The sequence below is a fragment of the Muntiacus reevesi genome, chromosome 3 (assembly GCF_963930625.1).
Source record: "Muntiacus reevesi chromosome 3, mMunRee1.1, whole genome shotgun sequence".
NCBI lineage: Eukaryota > Metazoa > Chordata > Mammalia > Artiodactyla > Cervidae > Muntiacus > Muntiacus reevesi.
In genome coordinates, this window is record NC_089251.1 from 165,992,478 (window position 1) to 166,008,347 (window position 15,870).

The 15,870-nt window shown below is 35.8% G+C and overlaps 1 protein-coding gene across 5 annotated transcripts in view; it reads right to left on the minus strand.

The window, feature by feature from the left end:
* Window positions 1-15,870, minus strand: part of ARID1B (AT-rich interaction domain 1B) — a 409,096-nt gene that overhangs the window by 151,009 nt on the left and 242,217 nt on the right. The gene's annotated exons all lie outside the window — the stretch shown is intronic.

Below are 15,870 nucleotides of genomic sequence, written 5' to 3' on the forward strand. Positions count from 1 at the left end.
GTGGCTATGCACACTTGTGAAAAGGTATGAATCTGTAAACTCCACTGAAACTCAAAAAGTTCTGCAAAAGAAGCAAAATTAATTAGCAATTTTTATGCCAACATTAGTAATTCCTCTGTAATGTTAGAAAGTCATCCTATTCTAGTTATGATGGATGTTGCTGCCATCATCAACCCTATCTAAATATAATCCTTCTAATTTTTATTTAATTCTAGAAATAAGTGCAGTAAATATTTATTACTTTTTAATATTTATTGTTGGCTGTGCTGTGTCCTCACTGGTGCATGAGGGCTTTCTCTAGCTGTGGCAAGCAGAGGCTACTCTCCAGCTGGAATGTGTGGGCTTCTCACTGCAGTGGCTTATGCTGTGGAGCAGAGCTCTAGGGCATACAGGCTTAGCTGCCCTGTGGACATGTGGGATCTTCCTGGACCAGTAACCGAACCCATGTCCCCTGCGTTGCCAAAGTAAAAGTGAAAAGTGAAACTGAAAGTTACTCAGTCGTGTCCAACTCTTTGTGACCCCATGGACTATACAGTCCATGTAATTCTCCAGGCCAGAATACTGGAGGGGGTAGCCTTTCCCCTCTCCAGGGGATCTTTCCAACCCAGGGAACAAACCCAGGTCTCCAGCATAGAGGGTGAATTCTTTACCGACAGAGTCACCAAGGGAAGCCCAAGAATACTGGAGTGGGTAGTCTATCACTTCTCCAAGGGATCTTCCCGACCCAGGAATCAAACTGGGGTCTCCTGAATTGCAGGTGGCTTCTTTACCAGCTGAGCTACCAGGGTTGGTAGGTGGATTCTTAATCACTGGATCACCAGGGAAGTCTAATATTTATTACTTTTTAAAACTGAAGTTTTGTCACATTTCCAAAGTAACTTTAAAACATCCTTATATTTGCTTCACTTATGCCAGTTTAAATTTTTGGCTCAAGAAAATTCCTCTATCAAAAGGACTCAAATCAAGTGAATAGAAATCCTATTTAAAATATATCATTTTTTTCTAAAGGAATTTTGAAAGGAAGCAGGTACAGTCAAAGATAAATTAAAGATATCTTTATGTGGGTACATAATGTTAGCACGATAAGTTAAGATTGATTTAGAAAAAAGGAAAAAGGTAGTTTGTATTTTTTATACATCATATCTGGGCCTGATCCATAGAATTCATAGGAGAAAATACAGTAATTTTTTTAAAAATTAAAACTTGATCTTTGTAAGCCAAAGTTCCTTACTCACTTTAAAAATGACTAGTCAAAACATTTTTATTTAATAGTGAATGAATTTTTTTTCCTTATTTAGTAGAATTAGCAGTGCAAGTCTATAAAACTAACCAGAATCACCACACTTGGTTTTCTAATATCAGCACGTCTGTGAAGATCCTTGAGATCATAACCAAGTATATCCACTGGAAGAAGAAATTGAAGTAATCAAAACCTTGCAACAGAAGCACTAGAAACAGTCATGCAGAGCATTCTCCACGTGTCTCAGAAGTACATCAACTGCACAGTAGGACTCCATAAGAAACTACTCCTGCTCTAGAGCAAAGCCTCAGGAACTAACAATATGAGAAATAAAACTGCTGTTATGATGGATCACCCTGTTAAAGGTGCTCATCATTTATTTTCAACATTGTCAGTCAAACATGTTTTATTATATGCCACTTTCATTTCCTCAGAACTGAATTTTTAAAAAAATTCACATTAAAGATACTTTGATTATATGCAGACAAAACCTTCTCATCCTTAAAATCTGACAGCAAATCTGAATCCATACCTGTGGTAGGCAGAATTCTAGGATGGCTCCTAAGATTCTTAGTGCTTAGTGTATGTACTCTGTGTAATTCCCTCCCCTGGAGAGAGACTGTGGATGTGGCAAATAATATTCCAGGCTATGTTACTTCACAGGGCAGAAGGGATTCTGCAGATGTAACTAAGGTCCCTAAGCAATTGACTCTGAATTATTAAAGATTATCTTCGGTGGGCCTGACTTAATCAGGCAACCCTTTAACAGATGTGGGAGAGATTTGACACAACTCTCCTGGCAGCAAAATGTTGTGCAGAGGGCCATGTGATGGGGGAATAGTTCATGACTGGCAAGACATTGGTGACTTCAGAGTCAGAGCTACAAGGAAGTGACTTCTGTCAACAATCAGTGACCCTGGAGGAAGACCTGTACCTTAGATGAGACCTTAGCCCCAGCCAATACCTCAGTCTCAACCCTGTGAGATGCTGGGCAGAGCACCCCAGAACTGGATGGCTGGCCCAGGGAAACTATGAGACAGTTAATGTGTGATCTTAAGCTGCTAAATCTGTGCTAAGTTGTTATTTGGCTATAGAAAACTAACACATTACCAAGTTTTCTTTCCTTTCAAATCTAACCAGAGGGCACCTGTAAGAATTTTTAAATTTTACTTTTTTAAAAAGTTTGTTTCCTATCCTCATCGAGTGTTATAATAAGTTTAAGAAAGACAAAAGATTACAAGGAGATATTACACTGACACTAAAGCCTTGAAACTTAAGGTTACTATTTATATTAATGTTTTTATCTCAAAACAAAAATTTACATGACAGAGACAGGAAGAAAACAAACATTACCTCACTGGCAAGAAGAAAAATCAAGACCATAAAATAAGATATGTAAACTAACGAACTAACAATTATTCTCTAGTAAACTGATTAATGACCTCTTATCTTTTTAGTGGTGCATTACTGAGGACCTGGCTGGATGCAGAAGGAAAAGTAATTCTATGTTCTTTTTCAAGGAAATGAACCAGTAGTTGTAAAAGAGACCTCAAAGGGAAAGCAGTGTCCATTCCCCAGGTCCACAGAGTAGAAACGTGAGGAGCTCACTGGATATCCTAACAAAGCCTTCATTACCTCCTGATACCGGCGCAAAGCTGTAGAGGAGGCTGCCCTCCAGTCTTTCTACCTATGCCTGTCGCGGTGCCTGCTTCCTAACAGTCGCTGTGTCTCCCCTAAGTGAGCTTACGCTACATGCTTCTCCAGTTGTCAAAGTTAATGGAATATGGAACCAATTAATGCATTCAAGTGAAAAGAGGGGAGGCGGAAAAAACTCTACTAAAGCTGAATGAATTGCTAAAATATCATTGTAGAATTAGGTACAGCTGAGACAACTCTAAGATGTAAGACGGATGGAGAGAGAGGTACATATAAATACATCTTGTGTTAAAGTGAAATATATTTTCAATGATTCGTTTTAACCAATTTGAGCACCCACACTTGTCCTAGTAACCTCTAGAAAGCAGGTGTATGTGATGGTTCTTTACCCCTTCATGGATAATGTACACAACTATTTTCCATTTATCTTGCTCATTAGGCAGAAATCACATCCACAGGCATAAAAGAAAAAGCCCCAGATTAGGAGCAAGGAGATACTAGGGCTAGTGGGTCTGATGTCCTCATATGAGTCTCATTTGCTCCCTGTATAACACAAGAGAAATGAACTATATAATAATGTCAACTGGATGATAAGGATATTAAAGGATGTTAAGGAAATTTAAGAAAGTTTATGTTGTCTCATGTTAAAATTCCCAGTTAAGAAAGAGCATTTCCATGGGGAAGAACTTAAATCAAAGGTGAAGAATGGTGACATGACAACAGTGTAAAAAAGAATAATTTCAAATTTACAGTGAGACACATTACATCAAATGAACAACAACAACAAAAGCCACAAACATGATTTTTTTTTCTGACCACATTAAACAAAGCTTTCAAATGGAGAACTTTAAAGAATCACTTTCACATTCAAGTGATGATAACTATAGCCAAGATTCAAGCACAATGTCTCAGGATTGAATAATTGCCTACCAGGAAGGAAAAACAAAACTGCTAGTAATTTTTTTAAAAGAAGTACAAAATTAAATCAGTTTGTATACTACTCTTTTTATACTAGTAACAAGAAAAAAAGTCAAGATACATCTCCAAAGTGCTGCTGCCATCATTCATTATTGAGTGAGATGAAGGTGATATTAAGTAAAACACGAAATTTTAAATTAGTGTACCTAAAGCTTGTAAACATTGCCCTTCAGTGCTGTTGTTTGCTCAAAAGTTGCTGTGTTTGTGTTTGTTCCCACCTCTGTCCATTTAATTGCATCTTTTCCTTTGTAACTTCCATTAAACCTTACAAGATGTTCTTAATCTTATTAATCTCAGAAGCAATCCTTAATATTTTATCTGTCTCAAAGAGTTAGATAGTTATGAGTCTACTTGGGAATTTCAAGAAAGAGACTGAATAAAAACATCCATGAGGAAATTTCACTTTGTTTGAGAAGGAATGTGCAAAAGAGGTGTCAATTACACTGGGCAAAAGTGATCAGCTCCAACAAAACTTGAGTAGCAGAGTGTAGCATCTGTCTGCAGTTGACATCCATTCCAATAGGGTGCTTTGTTCTAGACAGATCCATTACCATTCAATAACCTGGCTGAAAGCTGTTCCCTGATAAATTCTGCTCTACTAGCTGAGTCACACAGGCTCTGAGAAGCTGGACAGTCTGGAGATAATTCAACAATATATAAGGTCATTCTCTTTGTTTTACAAAAAGTACAACTTCTGCTATTCAACCTGTATTCTTGGTACTTCATCTAAAAGACAAAATAGCACAGCTGAGGACAACGCTCTCCCACATCATGATCTGGTAAAGTAGAATGTATCTGAAAGCCTACAGTGTGGGAAAGGCCTCAGCCTTCAGCTTCCAACAGTTTTCACAAACTGCTGGTCTGCCTGCATTCTCAAAATAATTATCTACTTATTAAATGAACAAAGCTAAAGTGAAGTAAAACACTAACAAATCACATAAATAGCCACGCAGATTACAATGGAGCATCTTTAAATACTTTTGCTAAGATTAGACATAGGTGTGACAAAAGGAAACAATACGAAAGGGAAAACACCGCTCTTTCATAAATTCTTTTTCCATAAAAATACCAATAACTAAGTGCACAGCATGCAAAAAATGTATCACTGGCTGCCTTCAATCCTGTCACTCAAGAATTAGTCATACACTCTCTCTCATCAATTATATTACTACATTTTGCTAGTATTACATTCTTTTTTGTTTGTTTTCTGTTCTTGCCTTCCTCCACCTGCATTTACTGAAAAATATGCAGACACAAGAAATCTAGATACTTCTAAGCTAACATTCAAAAGATAGAAAGCATGCAATTCGGAATAGCTGCATACTGCATTTAGGTATAACCTAAAATACAGTATGAATTTACGAGGTTACAAATCACAAATACTGTCATCTCAAATAAAAACAATTTCTTTAACAAATGATTTTTGCTTAATATGAGAATCTATTGTAATATCTCCTTCCAATTATTATTTACTGAACTCTAAACGGCACCTTTCGTTAATATTTAAATTGATAAAGCAAGCTGCCCGGATCTAGTTTCGTTGTGCTCATTTCTAGCTGCTGCTTTAGTTTAAGGCACATTTTCCTTTATTTCACTTTTCCACAAGCCATAAAAAAACTCATTTCTAATTCATCCGTTCGTTCAGCTTAACCTCTCTTCTCAGCAATTAAAGCACTCTGCGCATCCCTCATCTATCACACAGCCAGCTAAATAATGCATTGCGTCCCCCGCTCATCTTTTATCATCCCAAATGACAGGTATTAGCATATCTCCCCAGTCAATTACAGTGCAGCAGAATAATCACAGCATAATTGGGCGAAAGCCACTCTAATCACCAGCCCTGCAAACTCGCAGAATAAAAACTGAGTGGCAGTTCAGACAGGCCTTGCTCTTGTCCATGACTCTAGCCAACAAGCCTGGCAGATCTCCATTTCCTTCCTTTTCAAACTTATCCTTTAGGGAGGTCAACTTCTCCATACATTCTGTGTTTAAAAAAAAAAAGAATGTACAAATACATGTGCATAAGCAGGAACTGTTCACAGAACGCACACACACGTCTTTATTGATACTTGTGATTCTACATGTTTGCACATAGCATATAATGAAAAATTCCACTGTCATTGAAAAAAAGTCATTTTATGAATATCACTATTTGACTTCATGACTAACATAAGGTAAAACAAAATATTCAATTTTTTATAAAGATACTTATTTACCATCAAAATTGAAGCCCTTCCCATGTCTACATGGTGAAGATATCTTCTGTACCCTAAAAAAACCAGGATTTCCCAAATTCTTTCCAAATTACTCATTTGTCACAGGAAATACTTTTAAATTGAATATCTGTTATTATTCTTATATTGTAGTAACATATAATTTTTTTAAAATTATGACATTAAATACAGGTTAGCACAATATGATGAATAAAGAAAATACACTTACATCTCGATAAGGGAATTAAAAATTAAATGTCAAAATAGGAATGTGAGAAACTGAGAAGAAAATTACAAATTTAAGATGCAATAAATAAACATACGTATTTTTAAGTTCTGACAAATGTTCAGGAAATCTGTTTGAATACTTTCTACAAGCTTATTAATTTTACCATGATATTTAATGTGTAATAGCCCATCTAGGCCTATATTTAGTTCTCATTCCATTCTTCACCTCCTCTCCCCTCAGTGAGACACAAGAAAGTCATCCTGAAATGAAAATTTAATTTGGGAAGAGTGGAGGGAGTTTATGAGGAATTTCATAGAAAAATGTACATAGCAGCCAAATAGGGCCTTAAATTATAATGTGTAGCTAGAAATAAATGAAATTTTCTGTAGGATTTAATTGACTTGATCACATAGAGTATGAGACCTACAATTCCCCGTACATCTTTCACTTCCTCACCTGAATCATTCCTTTTCACATTTCTACCTAAGACCAAAAAGAAAAGCCACACCTGAGGTATGCTCTGGCCTAGAGAGAAGGCTTCCATGCTCAGCTGGAGGCCAGTGGCAACAAATCACAGCAGCAAGTCCTGTGACTTGGCATGTGGGGCCACACAATCACTGCACATTGCAAGGACACTTTGGCTGTGTGCAAATGAATGAATTATACATGGCAAACCCCTCTGCTTATTGATTCAGTGGTAGCCATGACACCAGCAGAATTCAGCAAAGTATTAAAATAGGCCATTATTGTAATAAGGCAAATAAGATGTATTTTTGACTTTTATTACTTAGAATTTTTGAGATTTTCAACCCCCACACAAAGACACTAAGGCAATAATACAATATCAAAAAACCAACTGCCGAAAAACCAGAGTAAAAGCAGAATTTAGACACAACGAACAGCCTCCCAGACTTCTTGTTTCCTAATCCTGTTATTTTAAAATTATAATACAAAATGTTTTATTTGCATTATTACTTCAAGAACTCTGCATGTATTTTCGTTGGCATATCTTTGCAAATGTACCCACAGGATAGATTACTTCAGTTGTAAAATGGTAATTTTATTGCTTATTGGGGAATATCTGTTACAAGTATTTATCAGGATACATCTGGTATGCAAGTATTAATTCAACAGGTTTTTTTTTTCAAATCTGATTTTTAAAAATCATCTAATATATTCCTTAATTCATATAAATGTTCTACTTGGCTTTAAGCATCTTCCAACATATTGGCTCTTTCAACACCAGTCACTTTGACATTCTCAACTGACTTGCAAAAAATTGACATGACTTGGGTAAAAGCCAGATTTAACGGAATAGGAGGGCTTTCACCATCTGAAGAAACAAAACTGGCTTTAAAATTTGGCATAGGAGAGAATGTAAAACACATGCAATCAAAATCACCCCTCCACCTCCCCTGGAATAATTTCTTTACTCCTTCCCAATAAAATCTTAAGCAGTTTGATGTTATTAATATGGTCACAGTAACTCTATTCTAAGGAATTTTCTAGGCAAGCCCAGAAACATGTCTCTAATCATTTGTGCACATCCCAATGAACAGGTGTTTGAGGGTGGGGATAAAGAGAATATATGCACGTTTTTATTATTACTAGAAAATTAAGTCCTCAAGAAATAATGCCAAAGTAATGTCCAAGCAGAAAAAGTCAATCAAATGCCAGAATATGCAAGTAAATAAGCTTTCTTTCAAGCATTAACTCCTCCCTCCCTTAAAAAGATCACTTTTGAGATCCACAGCACTTGAGGCCATGCTTAATTCCTAATATCTTTTCTTAAAAACCAATGCAAGCCTGACAAAAGCAGACATGAATTCTGCTTGCCTCCACTCATTTTCACATATTCACCACCTTTAGGGCAAACATTCTTGTACAAATACACTTAGTAGATCTAGCGACCCATGCCATACAGTCATGAAGTCCATCCAAAGAGTCTGCCCGCTACCATCACCTGACAGAGCATTTGGTCTAGAAGAAATGGAACTCCTATTGCACTAAGAACCCACTTGGCCACGATAAATATTTCTGATTTTGTATATAATATCAGAGAGTATTCTCCATTAGGCTGTGTGGCTTAGCAAGTCCTTTCATGACAATTAAACTCCACAAACATCTTGTGATCAGATCATGTGTTATTTCAAACAGAATGCATGGAAACATTCCAAATGGGATATCAGCTTTTAAACAAAAATAGTGTTTCCATTACTAAAATGTAGATCTAAAATGTATAGGAGAACCCTAACACACTGGACTGAGCCACGTGAAACTGCCAACATTGGACCATTTTTGAGCTGTAAAAATGTCAATTCTGTAAGATTCAATCTAATCTATAGTTCCAGTACTGGGAAGACTAAAAATAAGCATTGCTGTAATTTTGTATAAAGGGCACTTGCCTGGGAGACAGAAGCTTGAATTTTTTCCTCTTTGCCACTAAAAAGGGCCTAAAAACAGTCAAGTTAACTCCCTCAGCCTTATTCATTTTGAAAAGAAACAGATTAATATTTTGGATTACTTTTCCTCTTTGAGAAAACAAAGAACAAATAACTGACCCATGAATCTAAGGCTCTATAATTAGTTAAGGTGGCTCGAAAGGAAGTTAGGACAGAGGATTAACCATGGCAGAAAATCAAATCCCTATACTTTGTTTCTCTTTTAAAAATTTGGCCTGGCTTTATTTCACTGGTAAAATATGTTCTTGGACAAAAAGTCTTATTTTCCCAAGACAATGACAATAGCTTCAACTAGTAGACACGGGGAGAAATCAGAAGAATAAAAAAATAGGATAGAATTGAAGATTCGACCTAAGGAATACAGAAGACCTGTAGCATTTTCGGGCTGAAAGAACTCTGGTGATATCAAGAAATCAATTTTCCAATCTTATGCTATGACTTAAAAGAAAAGAAAACTATAGGTCTCCTCACTTTTGATCAAGCAGTCTTAATTACAAAAGAGTAGGGCAAAGTTGCTGTTTGATAAAGACACTGCCCACCAACAAATGTCAAGTAACTCCTCTTTGTGGCCCTCAAGATCTTTCGTCAGTGAGTCTATCTTTATCTCTTAATAGTATAAGCTTTGGCCTTCAAAATGTTCTGTGTTCTTTTTTTCCCTAAATTTTATACTCACATAAACCTCTAAAGGTAGAGTTGAAAAAGAAGCTAAAATAGCTTTTAAAAAGATAAACAAGTAAAATTACACCAAAATATTATAGATGAGTATAAATAGAACATTTTCCCCTAATCTTTTCTAAATAAGAAAAAAGGACATTTATTTTAAAATCAAACGTGTAAGTGTTTAAACCACCAGCAGATGGCAGAAGGAGAGGCTGGGAAATTCTCTAACAAAAGAAGGGAAGGACTCAACATGGATTCCCAAATCCGGACTTGAGAACTGCTATGGAGTTGTTTTTCTTTTCTCCTCCAGTCTTTCTTTTACGGAGAAATAGAAATTCTTTTGCTTTACCAATACATCTTCTCTCATTTTAAACTCAATAACTGAAACAGTAAAGAATAAGCGTGGTCCTTTATTCCTCTAAGGATTTCCATTCATAAAAAAATTTTAAATGCAAAAATAAATTCTTCATATTATGAAAAGTATTATGAGTTGATAAGGTTATGAACTTCAAAAAGAAAATGTTTGCTGGTTTCATTTCACTGACATTGTTACCTGAAATATACTTTTTCACCTAAGCTTTATTCATACCCATCTTACTGAGTTAACCAAGTAAATTCACTAGAAAACACACCCTGGTAAGAAGATGGAAAGAGTTTAGAAGAACCAAAGTCAAATCGTTTCACAATTTTTTAAAAAGATGTGTTTTTAAACAGAAGATTTATGTATGCCTTCATGTGGCTACATTATCAAAGAAAAGATATTTGAACAGGTAGAAGCTCTTACCATGTAAAGTAAAACATTCTAAATCTGAAATACTAACTCATAGCCTGCCAGGCATAATCCCAGGTAAATAAATGAATTAATGACCCACTTTAAAAAGTCACAACCAGAAGGATACCTAATTTCATGACCCAGTTTAAAATCTTTCTGCTCTCAAAATCCAATGGGAAATGCCAACCTTACTGCATTTTTTATATATATTTCTTACCAAATAGAACATCCCCTCTGGTTTATGTTACTTTACTAGAACAGCAAATTCCTTCTGTTCTCTACTAATCTGCTCTAATCCTCAGGACATTTATTTTTTAATCAACTAAAACATTTCTAATTGTGAAATGTGTTACATTACAATGTCTTATTACATCCTGTGAATTCTTGAAACTTTTTTTTCTAGACCAGTTCCAGTCAACAGAACTTTCTTTCAAGTTGGAAATGTTCTGTATAATTCCACCAATATGGTAGCTACAAAGGACATGTAGCTACTGAAATGTATCTATGTAGTGCAACTAAAGAAATAAATTTTAAATTTAATTTTGGTTAATTTAAATAGCCACACATGGCTAGTAAGTACTGTATTAGACAGCACAGTTCTAGATGACAGAATATGCAGTGAGAACTGATTAGGCTGAGTCCTGTAAGTTGGATTGACCAGAAAGGAAAAATAGCAAGTGAACCTCCTCCCACTGTTCTCCAAGGTCACTTTTTTGGTTCTTTAGTAAAGGGAGCCCATTCAGAGATGGGTTAGGAAGGTTGTGTTCTATTTCCCTCTTAGACCTTATGACAAGTAGTCAGATAGATACAAACTGCATCATAACTTTTACTTTTATAAGAAGGAGGAAAATAGATTTTCATAATGGTCAGATGTCAAAATAAAGGAGTAAGCCCAAAGGTAACCGAAGTCACTGCCAAATATGATCCTCCATCTAGACAATTTTCCATAATTAAAAGTAACATTTTTAAAAAGACAAAATAAGTTTTGCTTTTATTTTGAAATTTTGTTTACAGATGACTACTGCCTTCATCATTTGTAAGTTTTAAAGTTAAAATAGAATCCTATTTCATTTTGTAGAATACAACAGATTCAATTAAAGCAATTAAACCATAGGGTAGCAGAACATTAAATACAAAAGGAGAATAAATTTGTGTCTCTTCTGGAATTTCTGCCTGGAATAAAATCATTCCAAAAGTTGTGTCAAGAATGTAAAGTCCATGGAAGCAAGGATTTATTATTCTTACTACTGTATTCCCAGCACATAGCATGTATTTTCCACAGGTATTTGTTAAAATGAAAAGCATTACAATAACAGAATGAATTAAATGAATTCATTAATATCTTTATAACTTAAAGATATTTAAGTTAATAGTGAAATAAATTGGAACCAACAAGTTATCAGTGTCAACCAGAATCATTCAACAGACATTAACAAAGAGTATGTTTTTCTTCAGTTGAGCTCTACAGTTTCAATATAAAATGCCAAGCAAGTATATTAACCCAAATAATGGAAGAAATCAGTGAAAAAAACTACAAAATAGGGGGGAAAGGCACAGGAATATGCTAATATCAGGGTTTTTTTGCTCTTAATCATCACGATTGTTAAGCAAACAATATAATGATACCTAGTCAGCAATACTTATTCACTGTGAACCAAATGCAAGTCACATGGATAAAAAAGGATGAACAAAATGGAGTCTCCAAGCTCACAATCTTGCTGGGGCAAAAGGCCACATAATGGAGCTGGGCCAGGTCAGACCATGCTGTCTCCCACACACAAAAGAAAAAAAAAAAGAAAACCAAGTTGGCAGAACAGAAATTCCAAATAAGTTGCAAAGGCAGTAAGTGCTGTATAAGCTCAGAGGATGAGAGCTCAGAAGTCTGGATATGAAGAAGTCACCGGAGAGGAAGGATATAAGCTGAGTCTAGAAGGGAGAATAAATGTGATGGAAAAGCATCTGAGGGGAAGATGAGGCATGAGGTTAGGCTCAGAGGGAGGTTAAGGACTCAGTACATCTGAGGCTTTGTTAGTTGGAGATTAGAAGACTCCTTTCAACTTTGATGTCATGTTTTCCTAAGATAATCAACCAAGATGTGGATAAAAAGTAACATATAAGAGTAACAAACTTAGTATTAACACAATAAATTTTAGCTGCCAAAAATAAATACTAAAAAATATTGTCAAGTGCTTGCATGCAACACCTAAAACATCCTGCATGCCACAAGAAATATAGAAGATCCTGCATGCTGCAACTAAGATCTGGCGCAGCCAAATAAAGAAATGAAAATATTTTTTAAAAAGAAAACAATTAAAAATTATTGCCAGCCAAGAGAATAAAAAGGTGACTAATCTTAAATATTAAAATCTTGCTTCTTTATAATTCTTAACTTATTAATAGCTATCTACAACAAATGAGAAGGTAAAAGATTTATGGTCATGAAATGTTTTTTAGATTTATTTAAATTTCTATAAGATCACTTAAGAAATTTATGGAAAAGTTATATTTTTCTTTTTCAATGACCCAGAGATATTTCACTCATTCTTCTTTTTTACTTCTCTACTATAAATTTCTTTGTAGAACCCATAAGCAACAAAGTGAAATTTTTAGCCTTTTTCTATGTTTAACAATTTTATATATATTTGCTTAGCTCATTTATCATCTCCCTGGTGGCTCAGACAGTAAAGCGTCTGCCTGCAATGGCAGGAGACCGGGGTTCAATCCCTGGGTTGGGAGGATCCCTTGGAGAAGGAAATGGCAACCCACTCCAGTACTCTTGCCTGGAAAATTCCATGGACTGAGGAGCCTGGTAGGCTACAGTCCATGGGGTCGCAAAGAGTCGGACACGACTGAGCGACTTCGCTAGGTTCTAGACTAGGCATCTCATTATCACCACCAGCTTTACCTAGTATATCAATGACACAGAAGGCATACTTATCTTGTAAATAGAACCAACCATTGTTGACTGTCTCTCAGATTCCTGATTTATTATTCTATAGAATTAAAAACTTTTTAATATATTCAAGTCTTAACCAGAGTTTAAGTCAAAATCAGCAGTCTACAGTTTGTAGAAATTTTCTTTCCACATATCTCTGCTCACTTTTTAAATCTGAAACATTTCTTCTGTTTACTGAAATTCTTGTCTGTGTAAGTACACATAATTTTAAATTAAATAAGCATCTCACTAGACCTAGAAACCTCCTCAAGGAAATCAGTTACCAAATTCAGAGAAAAAAACTCAGAACCACTAGGAACAGCTGAAGAGTTTAACATACTGTGAAACAGTAACCACTTCAAATTCTAAGTTACCATTGACCGAGATAAGCCTAACAAAACACTGAGTCAGGATTTGTGTGAAATTAAGAATTGTGAAGAAGAAGAAAGAGCACAGACATTTCCCATTAAATTAACTTTTAAAAAATTCAGCTTAGAAGAGCTACAACAAGCACGATGCTTTTGAACGACTGCAAAACTGTTTCCCTGGGTTACGGTCTCCCCACATTCATAAGAGGAAATGGGTTGCTTGGGTCCCAACACGCTTCAGTCATTTTCTAGTGAGACTGACAAATTCATGCTTGTGGATATTAAGTTTTAGATTTTAGTTTGGAGAAAGAGAAGCAAACAAGAAGCAAATAATGAGATGGGGGCCATAAAAAGATAAAGAGACGAATGCCATGTTAAAGATCACTAAATGAATCAGGGGAATACATGGGACAGACAGACATTCCTGAGGTCTACTCATCCACCAAGACGAGGCCATTAAGTCAGATACTTGAGTTATTTTTCCAAGTGTATATAAAGATAGGAAAAAAGGTCAATTGCAAATAAGTGATCAACACTGAATACCTAGATCTTTTAAGAAATAAGATAAAAATATATTTGCTGACTTACAGATAACGAAACAATAAAAATGTTCAAATCTATCATTTTTAGTTCTGTGTTTAAACACTTTGGAGTAGATACGCAAAAGTGAAAAGAATCCAGTTCTTTAAAAATCATTCAATTACTGGAAAAAACTTCCACATTTTGTTCCTACAAATGGATTGAAGGCTACAAAAGCAATCTGCTAGTTTAGCTACAGAACAAATGCAAAGTCATTACGCAGTAGGGTAGGCCATGGGAGTTGCTGGTGTAATCATCTTCCACAAGCCTGCTGCACACTCAGTAAGTACGAGGGATTATGGAGATGAGTCCACAGGAACTGACCCTACATGCTTATTAAACATGCAATGAATATTCTGCATGCATGCTGGGTATTAAGCAAAAACAATGAAAAATTCAGAAGACGGCCATATGTTAAATACTGCAAATCATACCAAATAAGCTCTATTTAAAGTTTTCTTTTAGTAGTTTTATATATAAAGGCATAGAGAGCATTTTAAGGATATAAAACTTGTTACTTTACTAAATATTTATAAAGTGTTAATGTCTTTTACTTTTAGATTGTATTTATTCATAATGTAATAATACCTTGCGCTAAGCTTATAACCCTGTAAACAGTTGTGAGTTTGGTAGTATTACAATGTCATCCACCTCTACTTGCAGCTTAACTTGTACAACTTGTACAACTACTCAACTGCACTAACAAAATGTCAAGCATCTAGAAGGGAAAGCAGGAGTTAAGCAAGAGTTCCCAAACCTTGTGCTCTCAAATTGTCACTAACTATTCTCTGAAACTTTGACTTTCAAAGTAACTGATGACAACTATGTGGTCCTTCTATATGAAAGTAAAGTCTGGCCCCCTTAGTGAAAGAAAAGTTCTCTCTAGTTTAGTTACCTGGTTTAAGAATTACTAGCAAATATGTACAAAAGTAAGTAAATCTAATAATAAAAAGCTACAGGTCTGGAAGACTCTAATTATAAAACTCTGTGACTTTTCCTTTCATGCTCTGTATTTCAGTGCAGTCAATCAACTCCTTATCTCACCCTCATCTTATCTCAGCTCCCCGGCCTTCCTCATCCTGCACACCTGTGATCTTCAGGTCCCGCAGGCTTCCTGCTTCAGGATCTCTCTCTCTCCTCTTCTACCATGCTGGCTCAGCCCCACTTCATCTTTCACTTGAGTCAGTCAGCTGCCCTTCACTGGTCTCTGGCAAATCAATCCTCCGCAAAGTGGCCAAAATCATCTAAGTTGCAAATCTAACCCCTTCTTGACTTTAAATTTTTTAATAGCTTCGCATTTTCTATGGGATAAAATTCAAATTTTCAACCTTGGATCTTGCCACAGGGGAGGAACTTAACTGCTTTTAGTTGCCTCTGATTTTTTTTTCACAGTCCTCCTCGACCTGAAAACAGCTCTCCTTTTCTCCGTCCTCTCTTGCCTAAATACAATCCAAGCTCTCAAGCTCTGCCCAGAGATCAACCTCCCAGAATTTCTTCCTGCTCAGCTCACCGCACTCCCACGATCCTTGGTGTAATTCTAGCATGGGGACGATCACCCACAGGATAATTTATCTGTTTACAGGTCAAAACCTATGAAGCGACTATGAGCAACTCAAGGGCAGGAGCTGAGATTTAATTTAGTTATGACTGGAACATAAGGGATCAATAAACAGCAGGGATAATGAATAAATGAAGCTAGAGTTATGAACCAAAAACAACATTCTGATACCATTCAGTGGTTGAATTTCACAGCCCCCAAACTGGAGGGAATTTCAGTA